At 35.0% G+C, this 16,727-nt stretch overlaps 1 pseudogene; it reads right to left on the bottom strand.

Moving 5' to 3' along the window:
- Nucleotides 1–2,671: 2,671 nt before the first annotated feature.
- Nucleotides 2,672–10,674, bottom strand: LOC132902079 (uncharacterized; annotated as a pseudogene).
- Nucleotides 10,675–16,727: the final 6,053 nt, after the last annotated feature.

Here is a 16,727-nt window from a genome sequence, read left to right as displayed (position 1 = left end):
TTATATGTAGGTATGTATGTTATACGTATATAGATAAATGTGGTGAGGGTGAATAGTCGGCGTTTCCTCATTCTATATGCTAGCGACAGTTTTATTAACATTCCACTAGACTCGCTGTTTCACGTATCACATTTAGGTGGTCTTTAGTTCTGTACATTTTTGAATGCAATTTCTCTGCAACGTAAGAATAGTGAGAAATGTATTTTAGTTTGTAAATTTAACGCTTGTACGTGTTCAGATTCAAAATAAACGAGTTTGGGACAAATAATATATATGGTAATATATTAATTATACAATAGATACAAATTATCTTAATTTCTCATAAGAAAATGACATAAATACCTATACAAGAAAAATATGTTGAGCAAAGGTGGACTTTTTGCTAAGCAATCTCTTCTTCTTCTTTGGGTAGTAAAAAGTAAATATGTAACCGAGTAGGCAGAAAACTTAACAGATATATAATAAATACTTATATTAATGTATACGTTCAAGTTGTTTATCAGTCAGGGTTACTTTACCTACTGAAAAAATATTGAAACGCTCATTAATATCTAATATATGTATTCCAATCTTTCATTCTTATCTATCGCTATTGTTACTTAGAATTGAGAAAAATCCAATGACTTTGTAAAACATCACATATATATATATATCTAAACAGTGATCTCTATTCATTCCGTATAGTCAGTAAGGGATTAAAAAAGTGTGCGTGTAAAAAAAAATATTCGTCATTGAAGTCTACGTTTGCAGCAAAATACCTACTAGTAAATGGTGTCAAAAAATACAATAAGTTAGATTCCCAAGCGCCTTTGTATCATCAGCAAAACAACGTGGTTCTAAAGTTGGCGCGGATATTCATATTTGGTGTCTCCACGGGTTCAAACTTTGCCGTCCTCTGTCCCCTTTATGCGGAGTTAATTATTTTGCTAACTGTACAAACTAAACATTTTATTTATTATGATTATGACATTATTTAAAAATTATAATTTTATATAAATAGGCATTAAGGTTAATAGGAAAACAAAATTGTCTAACCCTTTTCAGTAATTAGGCGTGTATCAAGCAGTTAATTATTTACCTGCCGTGCTTGGGTGCCGTGTGGTTCCCGGCACTAAGATAAAAAATAATAGAACCACTCCGTCTCTTTAGGATGGATGATGTAAAAAGCGACTACGGGATAGGCTTTTAATCTCGGGATTCCTCTTATAGGTGATGGGCTAGCAACCTTTCACTATTTGAATCTCGATTCTATCGTTGAAGCTGAAGGTCTTTCAAGACTGCTGGTTCTGTCTACCCCGTATATACGTGTTTATATAAATGAATGAATGAAGTGTTTGCCTTTGTGTTTCAAGGTCCGAGGTTTGAAACCCGATCTGGTTAAGACACATAATATATCTTTTCCAACTACCGGGGACCACACATACATATAGTTACGTCTATATCCCACGCAAGTTAGACAGAGCCGACAGTCTTGAAAAAACTGATAGGCCACGTTTAGCTATTCGGCTTTAAGATAGAATTGAGATTCAAATAGTGACAAGATGCTAGCCCATCGCCTCAAAGAAGTTTATAAGCCTATCCCTTAGTCGACTGTTACGGTATCCATGGGAAAGAGATGGAGTGGTCCTATTCTTTTTTTATTGGTGCCGGGAACCACACTCATCATACATACTCGAATGCGGCTACTTTATTAATTATTTATCACAAAATGTACCCTTAATTCTAGTCAGGACGGCTCAATTTTACATTGTGCATAGTTTGATACTACTGAAAGTTTAATTAGCGAAGTTTGAAACAATACGGGGGGGGGGGGGGGGGGAGTTGTTGTTGTGCTGATTAACGTTTCTAAGCTGCGACCTCGTTGCGACTGTATTGTGGCTCAGAATTAAGGTTTTACTGAGACGAATGTGTTACATGTTAATAGGTACCTACTTGACCTTTTGCATTACAAAAATATGAAATATCACTTTCTCTATCATTATTGACATTATTAGTTCTACATTCAATCATGTTTTTTAATGTAGACAATGTGAATTCGTCCACGATTTTGATTTAAGAGTAATATTTGTAAATTGACGTCGGATGAAAATGCAGCATTATAGTTTGTTCCGCCGCTTCTTCTACACATGCGCTTTGGAAGCGATAGTAGTTATAATTAGATTTAAGTTATGTGACGTCAATAAGTGATACCTTGTATTCAATTTTGAAAATAAATCTATTCTATTCTATTCATTACGGGGTAGTTGCAATCACTATTTCAATCCTATTTCAATCATGTGCCGTGTGTTTCCCGGCACCAATAAAAACAAATAGGACCACTCCGTCTCATTCCCATGGATGTCGTAAAAGGCGACTAAGGGATATGCTTTTAAACTTAGGATTATTCTTATACATAGGTGATGGGCTAGCAACCTGTCAGTATTTGAATCTCAATTATATAATTTAGCCAAACAGCTGAACGTGGCCTATCAGTATTATCAAAACTGTTAGCTTCATCTACCACACAAGGGATAACGCCGTGTTTATAAAAAAATATATAATGATATAACTCTGTTGATTTTGTGATGTTTACTTTAATGTCTTCCACATTTATGACAAGATCTAAACCAATTTTCTATGGAACTGTTACGGGGTCCGAAAAATGTCTCTTTTTAAAAAAAAGAAATTTATAATTAAACTGTTTATTTTGAGAACAAAATACAAAGAATAGAAATTAAATTATGAAATTGTATATGGAAAGAATGTCGAGAACGGACTGACTCAATCAAATCATGCTAAAACAAATGTGTAGTAATAACTAGGTCGCTGATGCAGTGAATATGCGTCAGCGATATTATTTTATAACATTTAGGGGTAAATGCTATCGTAACACCCCCCCCGTTAAGATCGAACATCACCTGAAGGGATGAGAGATTACAATTAGAGGCTCATGACATTCTTTCAAAATACAGACTTAAGTCTACTTAAGTATATTTATTCTAAGTATTTAATATTACATTACAATTAATTTAATAATAAGGTTTATAACTTTATATAAGCTTTTTTTTTTATATATATATATAGGATAAAGTATAGGATGAGTTTTAATACACTCTTAATGAAGTCTAAGATTAGAATTTGCATAAGAAATTCGATAAAAGTTATTAAGTAAGTAATATAATAAATCAGTAGTAACTATAATTGAAGTGTTATCAGTAAGTATTTTTTTTTATTTACTTAATCTAAGATATTCCTTTTTGTAGGTATTGGTAAAGATCTCACAGATTCTTTATCTGATGAGTCTGAGGTATACTCAGGTCTAGGTGAAATATCTTTTATTGACTTAACACTTCTCTTGGTTTTCTTATTATGACATTGGTTATAAATATTAATGCAACAACCCGAGCTTTGAGAACATATGTATTTTCTACTTTTATATAATAGGTATAACAATATTATAGTTGTAATTACATAAATCAGTGAGATATAATGAGTGCTATACTTTTCTAAATGAGTGGGTTGTTGGACTTTATTCAGTTCTTTCTCAAATTCATTTAGATGTAAACTAGCTTGTAGCAGAGAATCATGGTTATTTACTTCATTAAGTTTTACAAACGGTAGCTTAGAAATAGAAGTGTTTATCTTATTAGAGACGCAACAGTCGTCATTGACAATATTATAACTAGATATAGAAATAGATATGTTAGAGGTTAATGTATCAGTAGCACTAAAAGATAAAGTTTTATAAAAAGCTTGACATGTTTTGGGTAGATGTAAAATACCAGTTCCGAACAAGATTTCGTCTACGTTAGAATAAGGCTTTTCACACGTTATATGTCCTTTACCCGGTTCTGATTGCACGAAGATCCACCTGTCGTTAGTTATCTTCTGGAAGAAGTCTATAGAGCCGTGTAAGAGTTTTGTTTGGCACGATTTGGGTAACTTTTGAACTACGTCGGTTAACAGTACTGTCTCACACACTGGGTTGGCTATAGACGAGTAAACGTTTTTTAACGCACATACGTAACACTGGTTTTGTATCACTTTACACTCTTTAACATCATCAAATTGTGAGTAAAATAATCTATCTACAGTTATTGCCAAATATGGTTTATTAGGTGCAATTAGAACATAAGTATCAGGAGTCTGGCTGTTATAGGGGGTAGGTAAAGGGATAGAATGAAATAAATTATATGTTTGAGGCAAAACGAGAGGAACTTTTACTACAATAATTAACTTATTATCATGGAGATAACATATGATATCAGATACATTAATTAGCTCATGAACGTTTTGCAGAGTCAAAGATACTGGCAACTCGGAATGTTTAGGTATATTGTTTTTATATAGCTCAAGTTCTTCATAAAGTCGCTGTGGACTGAGTACAGTCGGGTGCAAAATATTCATTTTACTAAATAATATTGCGTTATTCAGGTCATCGATATCGAAAGATAGAGACATTATTATACCTTCTAGCGAATGAAGTAGATTGAGATTGAGATTGAGATTGAGATTGAGATTGAGACTTCATTTCTAATTTATCGTTTGAATTTGTGAGAGTTTCAAAGGCTTTTTCTATGATGTTTAAGTTATGGTTTAGTCGACTCTCGTTTTCTTTTATTTTTGACATTGTACTATTGAATGTAGATACTGTTGATTTTATGACATGGATATTATCTTGCATAAGATGTGCTAACTGTTTTTCGCTCGACTGTACTTGATTTATTGCGTCGGTGTATATAATTGCGTCACTAGCATCTAATGTTCCGAAGAAAGTTTTTAATATCGAGCCTCCTAAATCAACTAATCCGCGTTTAGAACGTTTTGTTTGTTGCACTTGTACTAAATAAGATATTGAAGAAAACTTTTTTACGTTGTTAACATGTTGGGACTCTAGAGAATTAAGAGAGTTAGTACAGTCTGATTGGATTTTCGATGATGACTGAGAAGAGACACAATATTTAGAAATTCTTTCAAATAGGTATTCCACGTTATCTAAATGAGGTTGAATATGAGACAAGTCGATGTACGTTACAACATTCCAACTATCGTGGATAAACTTAACATCTAGAGATTGATCGAAATAAATTCCTGGACTGCTGGTTATCTGCGTTATATACGTGCTCCCGTTCGCTGTCGCGGCAAATCTGTGGACAATGAGACATACACTAGGAGGCGGGTTTTATTTCATCATAATGATAACGAACGTGTCTTCTATTTATAACTACAGTGACGGTGTGATTACCTACCGTTTATTTTTATTATTTTATAAGGGCCTTTCCACACGGGTGAGAGAGCTTTATTTTGTTTATGGTGACATCTTATGTAAACCATATCACCCGCACTATATGTTATTGGTTTAGAGTGGGAATCGTAATATCGTTTCGACCTTTCTTTTGAATTTTGAATATTTGTTATAGCCTTTTGACGGCTGTAATAGAGCCTGTGGTTTAATGCTCGAATATAGTCAGTGTATGTACTGTTTTCGAGCCGATCTATGGATTGAGGTATATACGGTTTAAAACCCAATAAGAGTTCAAGTGGAGGGTAGCCCGTTGTGGAATGGACATTCGAGTTATAAGCTAACATTGCAGTATTTAAGTATAAGTCCCAGGTATGGGAATTTTCTTCAATATACGATCTAAGGTATTCTTTTAAGGTCGAATGGCTTCGTTCAAGTGCCCCGCAAGTTTGGGGATGGTGTGCGGCTGCGAATATATGTTTTATGCCAAAAAGACGTTCTAATTGTTTTAGTACATCGGAACAGAAATTTGTTCCTTGGTCAGTGACAATAATTCTAGGAATGCCAAGGTGAGAAATAAAATGAACTAACCGTTGAGCGGTTTCTTGGGCAGAGCAAGTCAACATGGGATAAGCCTGGGAATATTTGGTTAAGTCATCTTGGAATGTTAAGATAAATTTGTATTTGTCGAAAGTAGTTTCAGGTAGTGGTCCTACTACGTCAAGAAATATTTTTTCTAAAGGTTTATTAGCGGTAGAGGTAATAATCATAGGGGCTTTGTTAGTTTGTCGCAATGGTTTGTTTATTTGACATGACTTGCAGGCTTTCACATAGTTTTCTATGTCTTGGCGCATGTTTTTCCACCAGTATATTGTTTTAAGTTGGTCATACATACGTGTTATGCCGGGGTGTCCGGCGGAGGGAGAATCATGATGGTCCTTGAGTATTTTTGGTACTTCGACAGGTGTGGGAAAAGATATGTTATTGTGATATACGTGTATTTTGACACCTGTGTTATGGAATAGGAAAGATAGCATATTATAAATTTTAAGAAAGGAAATTTTATTAAATGGGTCATTAAAATCTGAGATTGCAAATTCTTTTTCTTCAGAGTACCAGGTGGTTATCATATCTCTGTAGTCTCTGAGCATATTAAATATGTTTTTATATGATATTTCATCATAATGATGTACTCGTAAAAATAAATGGGTATACACATGTTTGTCGTTTTTGGTACTGTAAAAAGTGTATAATTCGCGTTCTACGTCGCGTATGTCGGTTACATCATCATTTTTAGATAGTTCTATGATTTCAGAGCAGTATGGAATGGAATCGTCTAAATCAATGGCAGAGGGGTAAGTTATCATTTTACATTTGGTTTTGAGTAAGGATTCGTTATGTTCTTCTATTATTGTATCGTAAATAGTGTTGGATTGTTGACTAATTTGTAAGTATTTTTCATAAGTTTCAGGTGATACGGAGGGAATTTCGGGATCAACAGCAAGGACAGGGTTGCGGGAAAGAGAGTCGGCGTTACAGTTCATCTTGCCTTTTTTGTATATGATTTCGTAATCATATTCCTCTAGTTTAAGGCGCCAACGGACAAGCTTAGAACTTGGATCTTTGCAATTAAACAGCCACTGCAAGGGTCTGTGGTCTGTTACTATTTGGAATTTGTGACCGTAGAGGTATGGGCGGAAGACTTTAGTACCAAACAATATGGCAAGGCATTCTTTTTCAGTTGTCGAATAATTTCCTTCAGCTTTATTAAGAGTTCGGGAAGCAAAAGCGATAGGGAGATCTTTATTAATTTCTCCTTGCGATAAGATGGCTGAAACAGCGTAATTAGAGGCATCAGTGGTAAGTATGAAGGGCTTAGTAAAGTCTGGATATTGAAGAATCGGTGCAGTAGTTATTTTGTTTTTAAGAATATCGAATGCATTTTGTTGTTTGGATAGCCAGATGAACTTAACATCCTTTTTTAGAAGGTTTGTTAAGGGCTTAGTGATATGTGAGAAATTTTCGATGAATCTACGATAATAACCGACTAGGCCTAGGAAAGACTTAATATCACGGGGACTTTTGGGAATTGGAAATTTTTGAACGCATTCAACTTTCTTGGGATCGGGTTTCACTCCTTTATCAGAAATGATATGGCCTAGGTATTGAACTTCTTTTCTGAGAAATTCACTCTTATCGGGTTGAAGTTTTAAGTTGTGTTCTCGTAATTTAGAGAAAACGAGCTTTAATTTTTGGATGTGAGATTCAAGGTCATGGCTAAAAATTACAATATCATCCATATAAGTGAAACAGTGAATTCCTTGTAATCCTGAAAGTATGACGTTCATTAACCTCTGAAAGGTAGAAGGGGCGTTACGAAGCCCAAAGGGCATTCTGTTAAATTGGTAATGTCCTGGTTGACCGGAAACGCCCGGAACACTAAAAGCAGTTTTCTCAGCATCAGGTTTATGCATCCTGACCTGATGAAAGGAAGAAGCTAAGTCGAGGGTTGTGAAGTATTTACTATGACCCAACTGGTCTAGGATGTCGGTTATATTTGGAATGGGGTAAGCATCTCCTATAGTAATTTCATTGAGTTTACGGTAATCAATAACAATGCGCCACTTCGGTTTTCCTGAGGCGTCTTGTTTTTTTGGTACTACCCAAATAGGGGCAGACCACGGGGAAACAGAGGGTGAGATTATATCCTGATCTAACATGTTCTTAATCTGACGGCTTACTTCCTCTTTATGGCATTCAGGGAAACGGTAACTTTTTACATGGATGGGACTTTCGGTGGTGGTACGGATTTCGTGTTGAATTGTTTTTGCAAAAGACAAACGATCTCCTTCGAGATAAAAAATATCATGGAATTCGGAACAAAGATTACGTAAAGATTTTTCTTCCTCTTCGTTCATGTGTTCGCAACGAAGCGCGGACTGAACTAATTTTTCTCGTTCTAAACCAGAAAGAATTTCAGTTGTGTGGTTTACGAACTCTATATCTTTTGCAACTCCTTGTTTAGGACACTCTAATATATAAGAAACGGGTTCTAAGGTAAATTTAACGGGTCTAAGTATTACTTTATTTTCTGATGTATTTAGAACGGATAGTGTGACTTTACCATTTGGTTTTACCTTAGTAAGACATTTAGAGAAATATAAATTAGGATATTCTTTAATTAATGAAGTAAGGATTAAACCTTGTTCTAACTCAGGGTTAGTGACAAAACATTCGACCAGCATTTCGGTTCGTGGAGGAATAACGTAAATAGGTTCAGTGGTCTTGAGTTTAAAATACAATTCGGGTTCGGAGGAGAAATATAATTTAGATTCCTTATATGATATGGTTGCTCCGTTAGATGACAAGAAGTTTGAGCCGATTATGCCATCATAAGTAAGATTTACATTGTTAACTACATGGAAATAAAATGGGAAAGATACATTAGCATTTAATTTCAGAGATAACATAATTTTTCCTTTCGTCTCGGAATGAGAACTTATATCATTGATGCCTTTAAACTTAACTACACTAGGTTCGATGTTAGAAAGGTTGGATAAACTAGTTTCTTTAACCATGCATATTGAACTACCTGAGTCTACGAGAAGATTAAGAGGTTTATCGGAATGAGACGTATAGACTTCTATATAAGGGAGAAATGTTTTGTTGATCTGGGATATATCGTAGACCATTGGACAGTCTTCTGGGATATTTAAAAATTCGTCAAATAAATTTTCAGGGGTCGTAGAGAGAGGGTTAGTATTAAGATCATTTTGTTTGGAAATAGGAAAGCTTGTAATAGGTTTAGAAATATAATTTATATTAGATTTAGTAGATACAGGGGACTTAGACATATAATTAATGTTAGATTCAGTGGATACAGAGGATTTGGACATAGAATTAGATACAGTGGGCTTAGAGATGGAATTAGTATTAGATTCAGAGGATTTCGAAGAGCTATTGTCACTGCCAATGGCACATCTGTGTGAAATAGAAAACAGCGACGACTTTTTATGATGATCGTTACCAATGGGCTTAATTGCCGAAGTAGAAGATAACGATAGATTAGATACAGCGGATTTTGAGTTTGAAGTAGTATTTAATTTTGTATGATACATGCCTACTTTTTCCGATTTACGCCGGCATGAATACGCAAACCGAGGATTTAGTTTAAATTATCGTTATTTTCAACTTCTTCATGGCACTGTGGCTCCGATATTTCTACTCGGTTATCAATGAAATACTACATGTATTTGGACGAAAATTATTTTGTCTAGAGTTATTATACTGTCTTTTACGACATTGAGAAATATCGTGGCCAAAGTGTTTACAATATCTACACACAATAGGTGTGGAATTAAATTTCGATGTAGACGGAAAGTTATTATTTGTAGCGTGTGCCGGAATTTGAGAAACTTGAGCGCGAGGCGCATCACGTTTCGCTTTGGTATAACATTCCGATTCCGAGTGACCTGATTTGTTGCAATATCTACATGTTTTATTACGGATATTACTATGACTGGAAAATGATTTATTTAAGTTCAAAATTTTTTCCTCTTCAATAGCTAGGTTAATTGCTAAATTTAGATTTTTAGGATTACGACACCTGACAATGTTACTAAGGGCAGGTTGAAGCCCTAAAGTGAAAGTGTACATAGCAAGGTCTTCGGTCATAGCAATGCGACCAGCTATCTCTTTTTTCAAACTTTCAGAGTTGTGTATCTCTGACTGCAAGCTCGTGAGGCAACTTTCGATACGCAACGCATATTGGGCAACAGTCTCATTAGGTTGTTGTTTACAAGACTGTAGCTCTAAGAGTAAATGATTGTAATGTTTACGTTCGCCAAAATTTTGTCTTAGAAAGCCTTTTAATTCATCAAAATTTTCAAATATTTTGTTAGAGCAAGCGATCTGAGCTTTGCCTTCTAACTTAGAAATTATATATTTTAAAAGCAAATCCTTCTGAGGGTTACTGGCTAACTGTAACGCATTTTGACAGTTAGTCAGAAAGGCAGTGAGTGTTTCACGTTCGCCTTTATAAGAATTAATAAAGTTACATAATACTTGGATTGGGAATTCGGAAATGCAGCCAGAGTTTCCTTCAGACTTAGTAGACATTGTTAAATAAAAAGGAAAACAAAAACACAGGAAAAAAAAGAAAAAAAAAAATATTATTGGCAATAACAAAAAAAAATAATTTTACTCACAATGCCGCTATCAGGACACACGATTTCATCAGGAACTTGTTGAGGTCACGACGATGAGGATCACGTATCACCACTCTTCGGGAACGCGCTGAAGGTAGCTCGCTTGACGAATAGTGTGTCTATTGGCAGGCTCACTTAGTTAAGTAAGGCTTACTGTCGCAACAGGATACAGGACTGTCCAAACTGGAGACGATAAGACCGTGTAGTCTTCGTTCTTCAGTATTTTAATTACGCCACGTCAATTATGCCACGGAGTCCGAAAGATGCGTAGCAAATATTTTGGAACACCCGCGATGGATTGCTAGCGGAGCATATATCGATAGAGCCGAAAGAGTCGATAGAGACAAGATTATAACCTTTGAACAGGATTTCCCGGGAGCTCCACGCTAGCAATCCCACTTCTGACACCACTGTTACGGGGTCCGAAAAATGTCTCTTTTTAAAAAAAAGAAATTTATAATTAAACTGTTTATTTTGAGAACAAAATACAAAGAATAGAAATTAAATTATGAAATTGTATATGGAAAGAATGTCGAGAACGGACTGACTCAATCAAATCATGCTAAAACAAATGTGTAGTAATAACTAGGTCGCTGATGCAGTGAATATGCGTCAGCGATATTATTTTATAACATTTAGGGGTAAATGCTATCGTAACAGAACCATACGGGCACTACTCTTTTCAATGCTACATCGTACGTAGGTATGCCACATCCTTTTTTGAAGTCGGTTAATAAGTGTTCAAAATTCACAAGTCATGCTGGTAATGTATCAGCTAGCTGGAACAAGGCGTTCCGGCTTGAATCAGATACGTACGTAGCTACCAGAAGCTCGCGAGCACGTGACTCATTCATACATACATATGGTCACGTCTATATCCCTTGCGGGGTAGACAGAGCCAACAGTCTTGAAAAGACCGAATGGCCACGTTCAGCTATTTAGCTTAATGATAGATTTGAGATTCAAATAGTGACAGTTTGCTAAGCTAACCCGTCGCCTAAAAGAAGAATCCCAAGTTAATAAGCCTATACCTTAGTCTTAGTAAAATATTTACAAAATGGGTCATAGCTGTAAAATATTTAACAGATAATTTAATTACTCACTTAAAGACACTCTAAACTATAAACGTTAATGAGAAAAGTCTAACTATAAATTACAACAGAACTAATATTCTAACTGTGACTGAACAAAGCGTCATTCACAATACGACATAACATCAAACAGCGAGCAGTACGCTAATGAATTCTAAACAATTGTAATGATAAATTATGGACGCGCGTAAACACGGGTGGATACACTTGTATTCATAGCGGGTGAATAGAACTGTTTTAATTTAAAAAAAAAAGAGTAATAATGAGTATTATTTTTAAAGACATTATGTTTTTATGTGACGTGTGGATTCCGGCACTATTAGAAAAGAAAGAATAGGACCACTCCATCTCTTTCCCATGAATGTCGTAAAAGGAGACTAAGGGATAGACTTATAAACTTGGGATTCTTCTTTTAGGCGGCAGACTAGCAACCTGTCATTATTTGAATTCTATTATTAAGCCAAACAGGTAAACGTGGCCTAACAGTCTTAAAAGACTGATGGCTCTGTCTACCCCGCAAGGGATATGGACGTGATTATATGTATGTATGTTTTTATGTATGTTTTTTTAGACAGGATTAGAAAAAGCAAACGACAATGATATTAAACAATAATCCTATGTTTTAGTTCAGTAATGCTTTATCCCCAACAAAAATAATAGGTTCTTTGACAACATATCACCTTGTGCCGGGACGTGGTCCGGATATAGCCGTCTCGGAGGATTCCTGTGGGAATTCAGACACGTTGACAGCTACGCGCTAGAAATATCTTAGAAGATTCTCGCATAAGGCAACTATAATATTTATTTTCTTAATATAATACTTATACTTGCTTTTTTATTCGCAACTTTACTCGCGTGAATTTAGCTCAACTACAAAAGAGGTCTTTTGCAAATTTCATGAGAACTATGGTTTTATTGTCGGGATGAAAAGTACCTTTTGTCCTTTTCCAGACTCTTAGTATTATAAACAAAAGTAATTTAAAAAGAGTCCAGTAGATAACGCATGAAGAGAAAACAAACTTGCTTTCGCATTTTTAATATTAGTTGGTATTATTTCACTCTGCATGTGTACTTTAATCACATGTATATTAAAGTTCAAATACAGTTAACGTACAATCAAAACAAGACCATGTAAATATGTATCTTTTCTAAGTGAAGAATAGCTAGTAGATTTATATAATTTGACATTCTATGTATAACTAACTACTGATTACAGATTTATCGAGATAGTAAGAGTGTTAGTGGTCGAATCGATAAGGTGCTCTGTTAAAATGCGTGATGCGCAGAAAGGTACAGGTTCGATTGACTCGGCCATGTACCATTGACTATTTTCATAGTTATTTACATTAGTTTGAATACCAACTGATCCTTTTACGCTGAGGGGAAACATCGTGAGGAAACCTACACATTCAGGCATCTGTATGTGAAACCATGATCCAATACGAGTTAGGTTAACCTGCAAATGTTGCGGAGGTCAATTGGAAGTCCCTTCGTGTAAAAACCTGACTCACCCAATGAAGGATCCATGGTCAAAGGCATACGCCGGGCTCCTCTCCAGAGAGGTGAGAATGCAACAGGAACAAAGCCAGGAGAAGAGGATGATTTTTTTTTAATCATGGGATTAAACATAAATACACTTCTGATATGACACTGGACCTGAATAATAAAGAAGGTACCACAAACATAACCTAAAATTTCAAAAATAGTTCCAAGTTCAAAATTTTAGAAAAAAGAAAAGATAAAACAGTTCCAAGTGAAGAACAAAGGGGTCGGAACAATGGCGCTGCACATTTGACCAAGTTTTAATATCACCGGCCGAACAAAAGGGGAGCCCTGGGGAACTCATTTAAGGAAATTATGCAAGTGCAGTGTGAAGGAAAAATAAAGGCCTGTGGCATGAGCAATTTAATGCGGTATAGTCGGCGTGTTAAATTAACTTAAAGCCTACATACATATGGTCATGTCTAATGCCTTGTGGTGTAGACGGAGACAACAATCTTGAACAGACTGATAGCCCACGTTCAGCTATTTGGCTTAATGATAGAATTGCGACTTAAAACTTAGTTTTTTTATAAGTAGATTTTTGATTAAGGTTAAAAAAATTTAGTTATTTCCTCAGTTCAATTAAAAATTTCAATCAATAAAATTAATATGCTTCAAGCTCATATTATAAATAAGTTATAATTGTTTGTAAATTTTTCACGCAAGAACTATTAAACGTATTTAGATAAACGTTTAGATTTATTGAATTTCATCATCATAGTAGAAGATATCTATACAAATATTATAAAGCTGAAGAGTTTGTTTGTTGGAACGCGCTAATCTCATGAACTAGTGGTTCGAATTGAAAAATTCTTTTTGCGTTGAATAGACCATTTATCGAGGAAGGCTTTAAGCTGTAAAAAGGGCTTCAATGATGCTTAAAATTCCATGCGGACTAAGTCGCGGACACAGCTAGTATATGTATATACATGGACTCCGAGAACCTGACCAAGAGGTGAGAAAGAGAGATCAGATAGGCACCAATGGATATGCAAGCAAAGCCACGGATTCTATCTAGTATAAGAAATAAGAAAGTGTGAGAATATAGACCTAAAAATAATTCATATATTACTGTCGTCACTCATTTGCTTCAACTGTAGAGGTATTACTTGAGGACTAAAGTAAAAAGTACATTTTTTCAACAAAGTTATTCAACTTGCATTTTTTAACTTTAAATACTTCACTCCTGTGAAAAATTCACACAATTTTAATCATCACGGTCCTGTTTTTACTCGAATGTTTTAGAAAGAGCGTTATATTAACATTGTGTAATTTTAATGATATGACAACGAATTATTGTATTATATTCAATTTTTATTCTTCCCTTACTGATTTCAAAAAATCTTTGTCATAAAAAGCTAAAAAGGAAAGAATATAAAACTTGGAGTTATCTTGTAGGCGATGGGTCAGTACACTGTCATTATTGAAATCTCAATTCCATTATTAAGCCAGTAGCCATAGCTGAACATACATACATATGGTCACGTCTATATCCCTTGCGGGGTAGACAGAGCCAACAGTATTGAAAAGACTTAATGGCCACGTTCAGCTATTTGGCTTAATGATATAATTGAGAGCCATAGCTCAACGTGGGCTATCATGTATTTTAAAGACTGATGGCTCGTCTACCATGCAAGGGATATAAACGTGACTATACGTATGTATATAAAAAACAAATAAATATTTTTTACTAAAAAAAAGGAATTTAAAGGTACAATATCATATATCTTTTATAGCAGTATCGAGACCTCGTCAATCAATCTTCACAAAACTATGATTGATGGTCCACACAGTCAAAAAACTGACGCCACCGTTAGCTGTAAACGGATTTTTAAAAGGAATATCTTCCATCACGGCGGATTGCCGGTTTGTCTGTTTTATTAGTCATTTTAAAAATAAACTGCTCAAATAAAAACATCTACGTGACATTTTGCTTTAAACGAAACAAACAAAAAAATATTTTTTTCCTCTAACTATATGAACTACTAGCTGTGCCCGCGACTTCGTCCGCGTGGAATAGTTACTTTGGGCATCATATTTATTTTTGCAAACATCCTCCTCGGCTTTATCAATTATAGCTGCTAATTGTTATGCGACTTGGCGACGACTTGGCCCACATCATTACCCGCGACCGAACGGAGACCGTATATATGCGTTTAGGGTGAGAGGTTGTGCGTTTGTGTGTTTGTTTGTGCAAACCAATATCTTCTAAGATGTTCATTGAAATTAAGTGATATCAAAGACAGTTGCGTTTACAATTAAATACTCATAATCAACAACAATCTTAAAAGATAGTGACATAATCAGTTTAAAAGTAGGTAAGAGGTAAAAACAGACAAACATACAAAGGAAGTATTATACGTAGAATGATACCTATCTATATGTAGGAAGTAGGATAGAGCAGGGCGATCGAAAGATGCGGGGTGAGGGGTGGGGGCGGTCAGGCGGTCACGCGTATTAGAAAGAACGCTGGTTCGCCGTATTAAATGTTTCGCTGCAAATTGCTTATAACGACTATATCTCAAAACCTATTCGTCTGATTTATATACTGTAAATGGCAATTTTAGTCTACATGAAAAGCCGAAAGTAATAAACATATTTATTTGGATAAGGATTAATACTGAATTAAAGAAAATTGGTTTCAAAATAACTTATGTTTATAATGAAAAAATAATCTTAAAAAATGAACATAAAAGTGGTTATTGTAAGTAAACCTTAAGAGATAGATATATGCTCTCGCGGACTTTTTTGTGGCAAAAAATTAGTACTTCACATCTTTAGTACATTGTTTTACTATATCTTTACTGGTTTGCGCAGCGTTCGCGTTGAAAGCTCGCAGATGGCCGACTCATTCAACTTTCACCTGCATTGTTGACGTTTCCCGTAGGAAATCCGGGATAAAATGTAGCCTATAGCCTTCCTCGATAAATAGACTATCTAACAGTGAAAGAATTATTGAAATCGGTTCAGTAGTTTCTGAGATTAGCGCGTTTAAACAAACAAACAAACAAACAAACAAAACAAACTCTTCAGCTTTATAATATTAGTATAGATAACAACATCTTAATTTCTACAATAAATTACTGATTAATGCATCTATTAAATCTAGCTTTTTAGTTAGCAACATTATATTTTAAATTCCTAACAGCTAACAATTTGTTAAAAATTGGTCTTGAACAAAAGAACAACAAAAATCCGGGAAAAGGCATGTAACGAATGATCATGGTCACTGTGTAATAAAAACGTCAATGCGCGTAACATACAAATGAGGCCAATTCTGCCGCTGAAAAAATACAAATGCACAAATTTCGTTAAAGGTCTTAGGATTACACACGGGACGAAATTGGGTCTACTAACAAACATTGTTTTAATTTTTATCACAATTCATTGGCATACCTCAAGCACCTTTTTAGCGGAGAGGACGCAACTAGTCCAATGCCAAGAGGAAGATCATTGGCACAGCTATATAACTTCTGATATATGTGCTATATAGGCTATTTCTTTTCCAAAATTCAATGTAAGGAAAAGCTTCCCGTTAGATAAACTGTTTAAGAAAAATTTGAAGTTGGAAAGTTGTTCAAATTCAACATGATTCGATTACTGACAACAAACATCGTTGCAGGTGAAACTAAAGAAAAGCTTGTTATATACAGCGTTGCCGCTCGA

This window comes from Amyelois transitella, chromosome 9, assembly GCF_032362555.1.
Source record: "Amyelois transitella isolate CPQ chromosome 9, ilAmyTran1.1, whole genome shotgun sequence".
NCBI classification, from domain to species: domain Eukaryota; kingdom Metazoa; phylum Arthropoda; class Insecta; order Lepidoptera; family Pyralidae; genus Amyelois; species Amyelois transitella.
This window is presented reverse-complemented; position numbering and strand designations above follow the sequence as displayed.